This window comes from Macaca fascicularis, chromosome 9 (genome assembly GCF_037993035.2).
Source record: "Macaca fascicularis isolate 582-1 chromosome 9, T2T-MFA8v1.1".
NCBI classification, from domain to species: domain Eukaryota; kingdom Metazoa; phylum Chordata; class Mammalia; order Primates; family Cercopithecidae; genus Macaca; species Macaca fascicularis.
This window is the reverse complement of record NC_088383.1, coordinates 101,893,826-101,907,104: the sequence shown is the minus strand read 5'-3', so window position 1 is coordinate 101,907,104 and position 13,279 is coordinate 101,893,826.

Below are 13,279 nucleotides of genomic sequence, written 5' to 3'. Positions count from 1 at the left end.
AGGTTGCCCAAAACAGTTTACTAGTTTACGAGTGTTCATCCCACTGTGATGGTTAATGGCGCCCCTTTTTACTCTCTAAACTGTTCTGGTCTGGATAAGCTATAGGGTCACTTTAAGTAGAGTGTTCGTCTTTTGAGAATATTTCCCATTCTTTCAATATTAGCACCTCAATGTTTCTTGAGGAATCCTCCTGCCTAAGCCATATGGCTTAGGCAGCTGAAGATGGCCAATTAAGATTCCAAATTTTCCCAGCCATGGTGACTGTTTCAGAGATGAGCACATGGTCTACACCTGGCCAGTGAAGGTGGGCATGCAGGACTTTCATAGGAACTACCAAGCAAGAGGCCCTCTCTTTCCAGTGAGGTTGTTGGGCTGTGGGAAGTCAGTCTGGGGCTGCTGTTGGCCATGACATGAGGAACATCTGCCAGAGAAGAAAGCCGTGCAGACCGCGGAGGAATGGAGAAGGGGAAAGGACCAGCATGATGGTACCTCTTGAACTCATGGCCAGAAGCCAAATATATGGAGGGACTTCCTAGTGAAATGTACTAATAACTTCCCTGTTATGCATGAGCAAGTTTGAATTGGGTTCTGTCACTTGCAACTGAAGGAGGGCTGACTAAAAAGGGAGATTGGAATAGAGTATTTCAGCTCTGGCACGTCATACCTCCATTGATAGATAAATTCACACACACAGAGTAACATACACAGAGCTCCAACCCCACTGCGGAAACTGAGGCATTACTCACCCACATCTTTCATGGTTTGGTGATGCTTAGAAGAATGTCGAACATTATCTAATCCAGTGGTTTTGACTGGTCCATGGAGACCTAGGTTCTAGAGAAGTGTCTCAGCGGCTGCCCTAGGGGGTGAGAGGTGGATGTGAAAGTTAGGGTCAGAGAGTGAGAGCAGGCAGGACCTAATGGCTCTCCCCTACTTCACCCAGGGAAACTCCCCTGTTAGCTGTTTTATATATTAGGATTCAGGGCGAGAGTTCATGCAGGGGACGTAAAGGTTCCATTGCTTTAAGAAGATTGGAAAAACACTCATTTAGTCAACACCTAGCATTTTAAGAAGAGGACCCCAAAGCCCAGAGGTAGTAAGGGACACCCCTTCCCTCAAGGTCATACATAGTTCACTTGAGAGGGAAAACCTGAAACCTGGTTCTCTTTGACATCACAATGTCTTCTTTGGTACAATTTCTTTTTTTTTTTTTTTTTTTTTTTTGAGATGGAGTTTCACTCTTGTTGCCTAGGCTGGAGTGCAATGTTGCAATCTCGGCTCACTGCAACCTCCGCCTCCCAGGTTCAAGTGATTCTCCTGCCTCAGCCTCCCAAGCAGCTGGGATTACAGGTGCACACTACCACATCCAGCTATTTTTTTCTATTTTCAGTAGAGACAGGTTTGGCCAGGCTGGTCCCAAACTCCTGACCTCAGGTGATTCACCCACCTCAGCCTCCCAAAGTGTTGGGATTACAGGCGTGAGCCACTGCACCTGGTAAATTTTTTTTTTAAAAAAAAAAGCTTTTACTTCATGGTATTCTGAAGACAAATAGAGTTATATCATAAGCAATACATATTTATATATTATATAAAATAATACAAATAAAATTTTGTATCTGTTTCCTTGCTTGGTTTATATGTCCCTCCTTAGACTCTAAGCCTCAGGTGCTCCCACCTTAAACACAGTGGGAGCACAGCAAAAATGTGTTTAAAAAGTAAGAAAATAATTCACAGAGGAGCATGCCAAGCAGCACCCGGGGATGAAATCATCAAAATCCAGATTGCAGAAAACGCTCAGGACAAACATGCTTCTTCAACAAATCTCAAGGGAAAAAATAAAATAGAGAATAAATCTGCAGATTAAGAGAGATCTGAGGAATAGATGAACCATATGCAATGTGGAATCTGAGTCAAACCAAAGGTTAAACTTAGAGATAATCAGGGAAGTTTCAAAGACTATCTGGATGTTGGATAATATAGTCATTGTTGTTTTAAGGGTAATGGCGATATCGTGGTTGTGTTTAGAATAAAAGAGTCCTCATCTTTTAGAAATACACACTGAAATATTAAGGGCTGACGGCTGAAATGATGTGATCTTGCAAATTTTGTGCAAAAATCCTGGGGGTGAAAGGGGAGGTGGGAGATAGAGTTGAAAGATTGACCTAAAGTTGATATTTATTGAAGTTAGAGAGAGTCTATATGGAAATTCATTGTACTATTTTGCTATTTTTGGGTATGTTTGCAATTTTCTATAATAAAAATTTAGAAGGAATAAAGGGAGGAAAGGAAAGGAGAGAAAGGAAAAAAAGTAAGGCCATTTTTTTTTCTTTTCTTTTTTTTTATTTTTTGAGACAGAGTTTCACGCTTGTTGCCCAGGCTGGAGTGCAACGGTGCGATCTCAGCTCACTGAAACCTCCACCTCCTGGGTTCAAGCGATTCTCCTGACTCAGCCTCCTGAGTAGCTGGGATTACAGGTATGCGTCACCATGCCCAGCTAATTTTGTATTTTTAGTAGAGATGGGGTTTCTCCATGTTGGTCAGGCTGAACTCAAACTCCTGACCTCAGGTGATCTGCCTGCCTTGGCCTCCCAAAGTGCTGGGATTACAGGCGTGAGCCATTGCACCTAGGCTGGGAGACCCTTTCTTTGGAGCCAAACTTAGATTCACATCTTGGCTCTTCCATTTACCAGCTGTAAGGCTCAAAGTATAGCAGGACAAGCTGCAGACAGGATCCCTCAGACACCCAGTTAAAGAAGGAAGGGCTTTATTCGGCTGGGAGCTTCGGCAAGACTCGGGTCTCCAAAAATGGAGCTCCCTCAGTGAGTAATTCCTGTCCCTTTTAAGGGCTTGCCACTCTAAGGGGGTCCACGTGAGAGAGTCATGATCGATTGAGCAAGCAGGGGGTATGTGACTGGGGGCTGCATGCACCAGTAATCAGAACAGAATAGAACAGGACAGGGATTTTCACAATGCTTTTCCATACAATGTCTGGAATCTATAGATAACATAACGAGTCAGGTCAGGGGTCGATCTTTAACCAGGCCCAGGGCACGGCGCCAGGCTGTCTACCTGTAGATATCATTTCTGCCTTTTAGTTACAACTTTCTTTGGAGGCAGAAATTGGGCATAAGACAATGTGAGGGGTGGTCTCCTCCCTTAAAGGTTACTATTTATCTTCAGTTTCCTTCACTGCAATGGTACTAAAAATACTACTTGTTTCCTAGAGAGGTTGTGAGAATCAAATGAAGTCATATACCGCAAAATGTGTCTGGTAAATTGTATGTAATAAAGGGTAACTGTTACTGTTAAGATCAAATGTTAAACATACTGCCCTCATATTCAAGTAAAATTGGTGCCAGAAAAATTACACTTTAGGCCAGGCACAGTGGCTCTTGCCTGAAATCCCAGTGCTGTGGGAGACCCAGGCAGGTGGATCACATGAGCTCAGGAGTTCAAGACCAGCCTGAGCAACATGGCAAAACCTCGTCTCTACAAAAATTGCAAAAATTAGCTAGGCATAGTGGTGCATGCATGTAGTCCCAGCTACTTGGGAGGGTGAAGCATGAAAATCACTTGTGCTCAGGAGGTGGAGGTTGCAGTGAGCTGAGATAGCTCCACTGAACTCCAGCCGAGGCAATAGAGCCAGACCTTGTCTCAAAAACACAAAACTACACTTTAATAAAAATAATAACTAAAATTGTGGGGTGCTGTTTTACCTGTAATAACTGTCCTCCTCTCCTCCCTTTTCATTGATTTTTTCCATCCTCACACTCAAAGTGAAACCTCTTTAAACAAAACTTAAAAATTGTAGTGAGGGGGCACGCCCAAGATGGCCAAATAGGAACAGCTCCAGCCTCCAGCTCCCAGTGTGAGTGACACAGAAGACGGGTGATTTCTGCATTTTCATCTGAGGTGCAGACCGACACCTCATACCTCACACGGCTGGGTACAGCCCTGAGACGAAGCTTCCAGAGAAAGAATCAGACAGCAACACTCGCGGTTCAGCAATATTCTATCTTCTGCAGCCTCCGCTGCTGATACCCAGGCAAACAGGGTCTGGAATGGACCTCAAGCAAATGCCAACAGACCTGCAACTGAGGGTCCTGACTGTTAGAAGGAAAACTAACAAACAGAAAGGACACCCACACTAAAACCCCATCAGTACATCACCATCGTCAAAGAGCAAAGGCAGATAAAACCACAAAGATGGGGAAAAAGCAGTGCTTTTTCCAGAAAAGCTGGAAATTCAAAAAATCAGAGTGCATCTCCCCCTCCAAAGGAACGCAGCTCATCGCCAGCAACGGAACAAAGCTGGACGGAGAATGAGTTTGACGAGTTGAGAGAAGAAGGCTTCAGTCGATCAAACTTCTCAGAGCTAAAGGAGGAACTACATAACCAGCTCAAAGAAACTAAAAACCTTGAAAAAAGATTTGATGAATGGTTAACTAGAATAACCAATGTAGAGAAGTCCTTAAAAGAATTGATAGAGATGAAAACCATAACACAAGAACTATGTGACAAATGCACAAGCTTCAGTAACCAACTCTATCAACTGGAAGAAAGAGTATCAGTGATTGAAGATCAAATGAATGAAATGAAGTGAGAAGAGAAGTGTAGAGAAAAAAGAGTAAAAAGAAATGAACAAAGCCTCTAAGAAATATGGGATTATGTGAAAAGACCAAATCTACAACTGATTGGTGTGCCTGAAAGTGATGGGAAAAATGGAACCAAGTTGAAAAACACTCTGCAGGATATCATCCAGGAGAACTTCCCCAACCTAGTAAGGCAGGCCAACATTGAAATTCAGGAAATTCAGAGAACGCCACAAAGATACTCCTTGAGAAGAGCAACTCCAAGACACATAATTGTCAGATTCACCAAAGTTGAAATGAAGGAAAAAATGTTAAGGGCAGCCAGAGAGAAAGGTTGGGTTACCCACAAAGAGAAGCCCATCAGACTAACAGCAGATCTCTCAGCAGAAACTCTCCAAGCCAGAAGAGAGTGGGGGCAATATTCAACATTCTTAAAGAAAAGAATTTTCAACCCAGAATTTCATATCCAGCCAAACTAAGTTTCATAAGTGAAGGAGAAATAAAATCCTTTACAGATAAGCAAATGCTTAGAAATTTTTTCTCTTATCTTAGAGATAAGAGAAAGCAGGCCTGCCCTACAAGAGATCCTGAAGGAAGCACTAAACATGGAAAGGAACAACAGGTACCAGTCATTGCAAAAACATGTCAAAATGTAAAGTCCATCAGTGCTAGGAAGAAACTGCATCAACTAATAAGCAAAATAACCAGCTAATATCATAATGACAGGATCAAGTTCACACACATATTAACCTTAAATGTAAATGGACTAAATGGTCCAATTAAAAGACCCAGACTGGCAAATTGGATAAAGAGTCAAGACCCATCAGTTTGCTGTATTTAGTAGACCCATTTCACATGCAGAGACACACATAGGCTCAAAATAAAGGGATGGAGGAGGATCTACCAAGCAAATGGAAAACAAAAAAAAAAAAAAGCAGGGGTTGTAATCCTAGTCTCTGATAAAATAGACTTTAAACCATCAAAGATCAAAAGAGACAAAGAAGGCCATTACATAATGGTAAAGGGATCAATTCATCAGGAAGAGCTAACTATCCGAAATATATATGCACCCAATACAGGAGCACCCAGATTCATAAAGCAAGTCCTTAGAGACTTACAAACAGACTTAGACTCCCATACAATAATAATGGGAGACTTTAACACCCCACTGTCAACATTAGACAGATCAACGAGACAGAAAGTTAACAAGGATATCCGGGAATTGAACTCAACTCTGCAGCAAGCAGACCTAATAGACATCTACAGAACTCTCCACCCCAAATCAACAGAATATATATTCTTCTCAGCACCACATTGCACTTATTCCAAAACTGACCACATAGTTGGAAGTAAAGCACTCTGCAGCAAATGTAAAAGAACAGAAATTATAACAAACTGTCTCTCAGACCACAGTGCAATCAAACTAGAACTCAGGATTAAGAAACTCAGTCAAAACCGCTCAACTACATGGAAACTGAACAACCTGCTCCTGAATGACTACTGGGTACATAACGAAATGAAGGCAGAAATAAAGATGTTCTTTGAAACCAATGAGAACAAAGATACAACATACCAGAATCTCTGGGACACATTTAAAGCAATGAGTAGAGGGAAATTTATAGCACTAAATGCCCACAAGAGAAAGCAGGAAAGGTCTAAAATTGACACCCTAATATCACAATTAAAAGAACTAGAGAAGCAAGAGCAAACACATTCAAAAGCTAGCAGAAGGCAAGAAATAACTAAGATCAGAGCAGAACTGAAGGAGATAGAGACACAAAAAACCTTCCAAAAAATCAATAAATCCAGGAACTGGTGTTTTGAAAAGATCAACAAAATTGATAGACCACTAGCAAGATTAATAAAGAAGAAAAGAGAGAAGAACCAAATAGACACAATAAAAAATGATAAAGGGGATATCACCACCGACCCCACAGAAATACAAACTACCATCAGATAATACTATAAACACCTCTATGCAAATAAGCTAGGAAACCTAGAAGAAATGGATAATTTCCTGGACATTTACACTCTCCCAAGACTAAACCAGGAAGAAGTTGAATCCCTGAATAGACCAATAGCAGGCTCTGAAATTGAGGCAATAATTAATAGCCTACCATCCAAAAACAGTCCAGGACCAGACGGATTCACAGCCGAATTCTACCAGAGGTACAAGGAGGAGTTGGTACCATTCCTTCTGAAACTATTCCAATCAATAGAAAAAGAGGGAATCCTCCCTAACTCATTTTATGAGGCCAACATCATCCTGATACCAAAGCCTGGCAGAGATACAATAAAAAAAAGAGAATTTTAGACCAATATCCCTGATGAACATCAATGCAAAAACCCTCAATAAAATACTGGCAAACTGAATCCAGAAGCACATCAAAAAGCTTATCCACCATGATCAAGTGGGCTTCATCCCTGGGATGCAAGGCTGGTTCAACATACACAATTCAATAAACGTAATTCAGCATACAAACAGAACCAAAGACAAAAACCACATGATTATCTCAATAGATGCAGAAAAGGCCTTTGACAAAATTCAACAGCCCTTCATGCTAAAAACTCTCAATAAATCCGGTATTGATGGAACGTATCTCAAAATAATAAGAGCTATTTATGACAAACCCACAGCCAATATCATACTGAATGGGCAAAAACTGGAAGCATTCCCTTTGAAAACTGGCACAAGACAGGGATGCCCTCTCTCACCACTCCTATTCAACATAGTGTTGGAAGTTCTGGCCAGGGCAATCAGGCAAGAGAAAGAAATAAAGGGTATTCATTTAGGAAAAGAAGAAGTCAAATTGTCCCTGTTTGCAGATGATATGATTGTATATTTAGAAAAACCCATCATCTCAGCCCAAAATCTCCTTAAGCTCATAAGCAACTTCAGCAAAGTCTCAGGGTACAAAATCAATGTGCAAAAATCACAAGCATTCTTATACACCGGTAACAGACAAACAGAGATCCAAATCATGAATGAACTCTCATTCACAATAGCTTCAAAGAGAATAAAATACTTAGGAATCCAACTTACAAGGGATGTAAAGGACTTCTTCAAGGAGAACTACAAACCACTGCTCAGTGAAATAAAAGAGGACACAAACAAATGGAAGAACATACCATGCTCATGGATAGGAAGAATCAATATTGTGAAAATGGCCATACTGCCCAAGGTAATTTATAGATTCAATGCCATCCCCATCAAGCTACCAATGACTTTCTTCACAGAATTGGAAAAAACTGCTTTAAAGTTCATATGGAACCATAAAAGACCCCACATTGCCAAGACAATCCTAAGCCAAAAGAACAAAGCTGGAAGCATCATGCTACCTGACTTCAAGCTATACTACATGGCGACAGTAACCAAAACAGCATGGTACTGGTACCAAAACAGAGATATAGACCAATGGAACAGAACAGAGCCCTCAGAAATAATACCACACATCTACAGCCATCTGATCTTTGACAGATCTGACAAAAACAAGGAATGGGGAAAGGATTCCCTATTTAATAAATACTGCTGGGAAAATTGGCTAGCCATAAGTAGAAAGCTGAAACTGGATCCTTTCCTTACTCCTTATACGAAAATTAATTCAAGATGGATTAGAGACTTAAATGTTAGACTTAAAACCATAAAAACCCTAGAAGAAAACCTAGGTAATACTACTCAGGACATAGGCATGGGCAAGGACTTCATGTCTAAAACACCAAAAGCAATGCAACAAAAGCCAAAATTGACAAATGGGATCTAATTAAACTAAAGAGGTTCTGCACAGCAAAAGAAACTACCATCAGAGTGAACAGGCAACCTACAGAATGGGAGAAAAATTTTGCAATCTGCTCATCTGACAGAGGGCTAATATCCAGAACCTATAAAGAACTCAATCAAATTTTCAAGAAAAAAAACAAACAACCCCATCAAAAAGTGGGCAAAGGATATGAACAGACACTTCTCAAAAGAAGACATTCATACAGCCAATGGACACATGAAAAAATGCTCATCATCACTGGCCATCAGAAAAATGCAAATCAAAACCACAATGAGATACCATCTCACACCAGTTAGAATGGCAATCATTAAAAAATCAGGAAACAACAGGTGCTGGAGAGGATGTGGAGAAATAGGAACACTTTTACACTGTTGGTGGGACTGTAAACTAGTTCAACCATTGTGGAAAACAGTGTGGCGATTCCTCAAGGATTTAGAACCAGAAATACCATTTGACCCAGCCATCCCATTACTGGGGATATACCCAAAGGATTATAAATCATGCTGCTATAAAGACACATGCACACGTATGTTTATTGTGGCACTATTCACAATAGCAAAGATTTGGAATCAACCCAAATGTCCATCAGTGACAGACTGGATTAAGAAAATGTGGCACATATACACCATGGAATACTATGCAGCCATAAAAAAGGATGAGTTCATGTCCTTTGTAGGGACATGGATGCAGCTGGAAACCATCATTCTCAGCAAACTATCACAAGAACAGAAAACCAAATACTGCATGTTCTCACTCATAGGTGGGAATTGAACAATGAGATCACTTGGACACAGGAAGGGGAACATCATACACCGGGTCCTATTGTGGGAAGAGGGTAGGGGGGAGGGATAGCATTAGGAGATATACCTAATGTAAATGATGAGTTAATGGGTGCAGCACACCAACATGGCACATGTATACATATGTAACAAACCTGCACATTGTGCACATGTACCCTAGAACTTAAAGTATAATAATAAAAAAAAGAATTCCTACAAAAAAAATTGTAGTAAATAGTAACATAATAAATGACAAAAAATAATGAAAATAATTTTTTAAATGAAGCTAAATAGTTTATTTCATCTTATATGATGAAATTTGGAAAATAATGGTAAATGTGCTCTAATTCTTAGAACAAACAATAAATGTATCAGTTTAAGGGGTTTTGGTGCAATTTTCTGTCAACGTTACATGACAGTACAATAGCAATACCTTCACTTCAGATTTTATTCTATAGCATGATCATAAAAATAGTCATTTTCACAAAAATATTACAAGACTTCACCCATTTCCTGAAGCCTTTCCTATTCAAGTCATTCTGTTTTGAGGCATCCTGCCACTATTCTTTTCTTCAATTGGTGGTGGACTAATTTAGTGATATTCATATTTTCAATAGCTTTTTCAGAAACCATAGGACTTTTCCAATATCACCCTTTAGAATGTTTCATGAAATCCTGTATCCTTGCATGATTTTTTTGATGTGTTGTTAGCTTGGATAGATGTCGATATTAAGTCAGGTGGAAGGAAACAGAGCTATTCAAAGGTGTACTGATTTGATAATGTGTTAGTTATTTGAGAATTCTGCATCCCTAAGCAACCTACCAATTGTTGGGACTGGAATACTAGGCACAACCAAGCTGTATTGTGCCAGTGCTGCCCCCTGGTGACAGATATGAAGAACTGGTCTTCCCTTCACTTCTTTCTCCTGGAGAGGCTCCCCACCCAGGCTGTGTTCTCCCTTTTTTCCTGCCACCACTTTCCCTTCCATAACCAGGACCAGGCTTTGTCTTTCATATGAAACCTCTATTTTCTTTCTTTTCTTTTGCTCACAAACCTCTGAAAACTCTTCCTCTTACCTGCCTCCAATTTCACTATCCATCTTGGTGCCAAAAACAACCTCAACAGAAGCTGATGAACATAAGGCTAGCTCTAGGAGCTCGCCTGTCTGTGTCACAGAACAGAAAAGCCATATGTTCAAAGTGAAGTTAGAATGAAAAACTTTGCTATCAACCTTGGGGGTCCTGGAAGGTGCCCAGAAGTTCTCTTCGGAACTCTGTGCCTCTTTCTTAACCTTTAAGAAAAACTTTCTCAAATACCAGCACTCATAATCAGTCACAAACAATTTCTTTGTTAATCTTTTTATTGCTGCTCTGAGAGGGAAGAAACCTTTGTCCAGGTAATAGGGGCGGCCCTCCTAAGAGACTGTGCTGAACTGTTGGGGCCCTCTTATATGAAGGCAGCCATCTTTCCCCTCCTCCAAATTGCTTCTTGGCATCCCAGTCTGCTGTGCTCTTCAGACTGCAGAGGACCCGGTGCTTCTGGTCTCCCACTCATACTCATGTTTGTTTCTCCCATCATTTGTCCTTCCCTCCTCCCTATTCATTGACTTTTCCACTCCCCAGCATAGCTTCGTCCTGGATTCAAGTTCTGGCAATACCACTTACTAGGCGTGTGTGATCAGGGCATGCCACCCTTCTAGGCCTGATATAGTTTGAATGTGTGTCCCCACCAAATCTCATGTTGTATTGTAATCCCCAATATTGGAAGTGGGGTCTGGTGGGAGGTGTTTGGATCATGGGGGCAAATCCCTCATGAATGGCTTGGGCCATCCCCTTGGTGATAGTGAGCTTTTGCTCTGAGTTCACATGAGATCTGGTCATTTAAAAGTGTATGGCATCTGCCCCCACTCTCTCTCTTGCTCCTGCTCATGCCATATGACATGCCTATTCCCCCTTCACCTTCTGCCATGATTGAGAGCTCTCTGAGGCTTCACCAGAAGCCAAGCAGATGTCAGCACCATGCTTTCTGTAAAGCCTGCAGGGCCGTAAGCCAATTAAACCTCTTTTCTTTATAAATTACCCAGTCTTGGGGTTTTGTTTTGTTTTGTTTTGTTGTTTTGTTTTGTTTTGCAATGCAGTCTCGCTCTGTCACCCAGGCTGAAGTACAGTGGCACAATCTTGGCTCACTGCAAGCTCTGCCTCCTGAGTTCAGGCCATTCTCCTGCCTCAGCCTCCTGAGTAGCTGGGACTACAGGCGCCTGCAACCATGCCCAGCTAATTTTTTGTATTTGTAGTAGAGATGGGGTTTCACTGTGTTAGCCAGGACAGTCTCGATCTCCTGACCTCAGGATCTGCCCGCCTCGGCCTCCCAAACTGCTGGGATTACAGGCGTGAGCCACCATGCCCAGCTGTCTTGGGTATTTCTTTATAGAAATGCAAGAACGGCCTAATACAAGGCTTCAGTGTTCCCGTCTTTAAAATGAGAATAGTGACAGTACCAACTTCGTAAGGTCACAGTGAGGGTTAAATACATTAAGAAACAACAGAGGTGTGTGTTTGGTGGCAGAGGGGTGGGCAGTGGTACTTGTGGTACTTAGCATTATGGCTGGCACAGAGCTAGCACTCAATAAATGTTAGCCCTTGCTTTTTTAGTTCCTTTGTGTCTTACACCTAGGCTATCATGAACTTGCCAACGAACCCCGGGGCAATACTCCTTCCTTGGCTCTTCATGTGCCAGACTCATTTTCACTATTGCCAGAAGATGTGTTAAGGTACCAGCAGAGAAGACGTGAACAGCACAGTCTTTGTGGGGGTAAGGAACCTGCAGGATTTTTCCTAAAGAAGATTCACTTTTCTTCTTCCCTATTTTCCAAGACTTGACAGCCTCTTAGGTTCAGGAACTAGCAAAAGCAGTTTCACCTTGGAACACACTTTTATTTGTTATTTAAAGTAAAGGTAGACTTTTAAATTTCTTCCTTTGTTTATAAATAGGATATGATTATTGAAGAGAATTTAGAAAACCACAGAAAGTTCAAAGATGAAAAAAATCACCTGACTTCCTCCTTTCAGAGATAACCACGGATAACATTTCACAATCTTTTTTGCACATGTATATCTCTATGTTTGTTAAAAATAGACTCCCTGCGGGGTGTGGTGGCTCATGCTTGTAATCCCAGCACTTTAGGAGGCCCAGCTGGGTGGATTACTTGAGGTCAGGAATTAGAGACCAGCCTGACCAACATGGTGAAACCCCGTCTCTACTAAAAATACAAAATTAGCCAGGCATGGTGGCACACACCTGTAGTCCCAGCTACTTGGGAGGCTGAGGCAGGAGAATCACTTGAACCCGGGAGGTGGAGGCTGCAGTGAGCCAAGATCATGCCATTGCACTCCGGACTGGGCAACAGAGCAAGACTCTGTCTCAAAAAAAAAAAAAAAAAAGACCCCTACCATTGTTTAGTTTTTGTTATATTTTCATGCTTTGCTTTATCACTTAACTTATATAGTGAACATTTCCCAGCATTCAATATTCATCAAAAATGACTATACCATAATTCATCATGTAAATGCACCGTAAGTACTTATATATTCTTCTATCATGTCTAATCTAAACAACCCTGGAATGAACACTTTTATCAGAAATCTGTTGTCCTCAATTCTGAGTACTTCTTCAGTATTAATTTCTGGAGGAGGATTGCTGGGGTTAGAATGGATTATCCCACTTGATACTCTTTATACAAATTGCAAAACTTTTGCAGAAAGGTTGTACCACTTTACAATCCCATCAGCAAAGTCTGAGGGACCTAAAAGGCCCACCTCTAGTCTCTTGTCCTGGAGACACAGCCCATCAGCTTCTGAGTGGAGGCTGTGAAGGGCCGCTCACCAGAGCATTCGAGAGGGATTCACACTGCTTCCTGTTGTTTATTTTCAAGAGAACCTCAGGTGTATTAAAAAGGTGCCATACTTCAAATGACTCCTGTGCTCCGACACTACGTTACGTTTCTCCACCGTTTCTTGTTTTTAAAGACAGGGTCTTGCTCCGTCACCCAGGCCGGAGGGCAGTAGTGTAATCATAGCTCACTGTAACCTTGAACTCTTGGGTTCAAGTGATCCTGCCACCTCAGCCTCC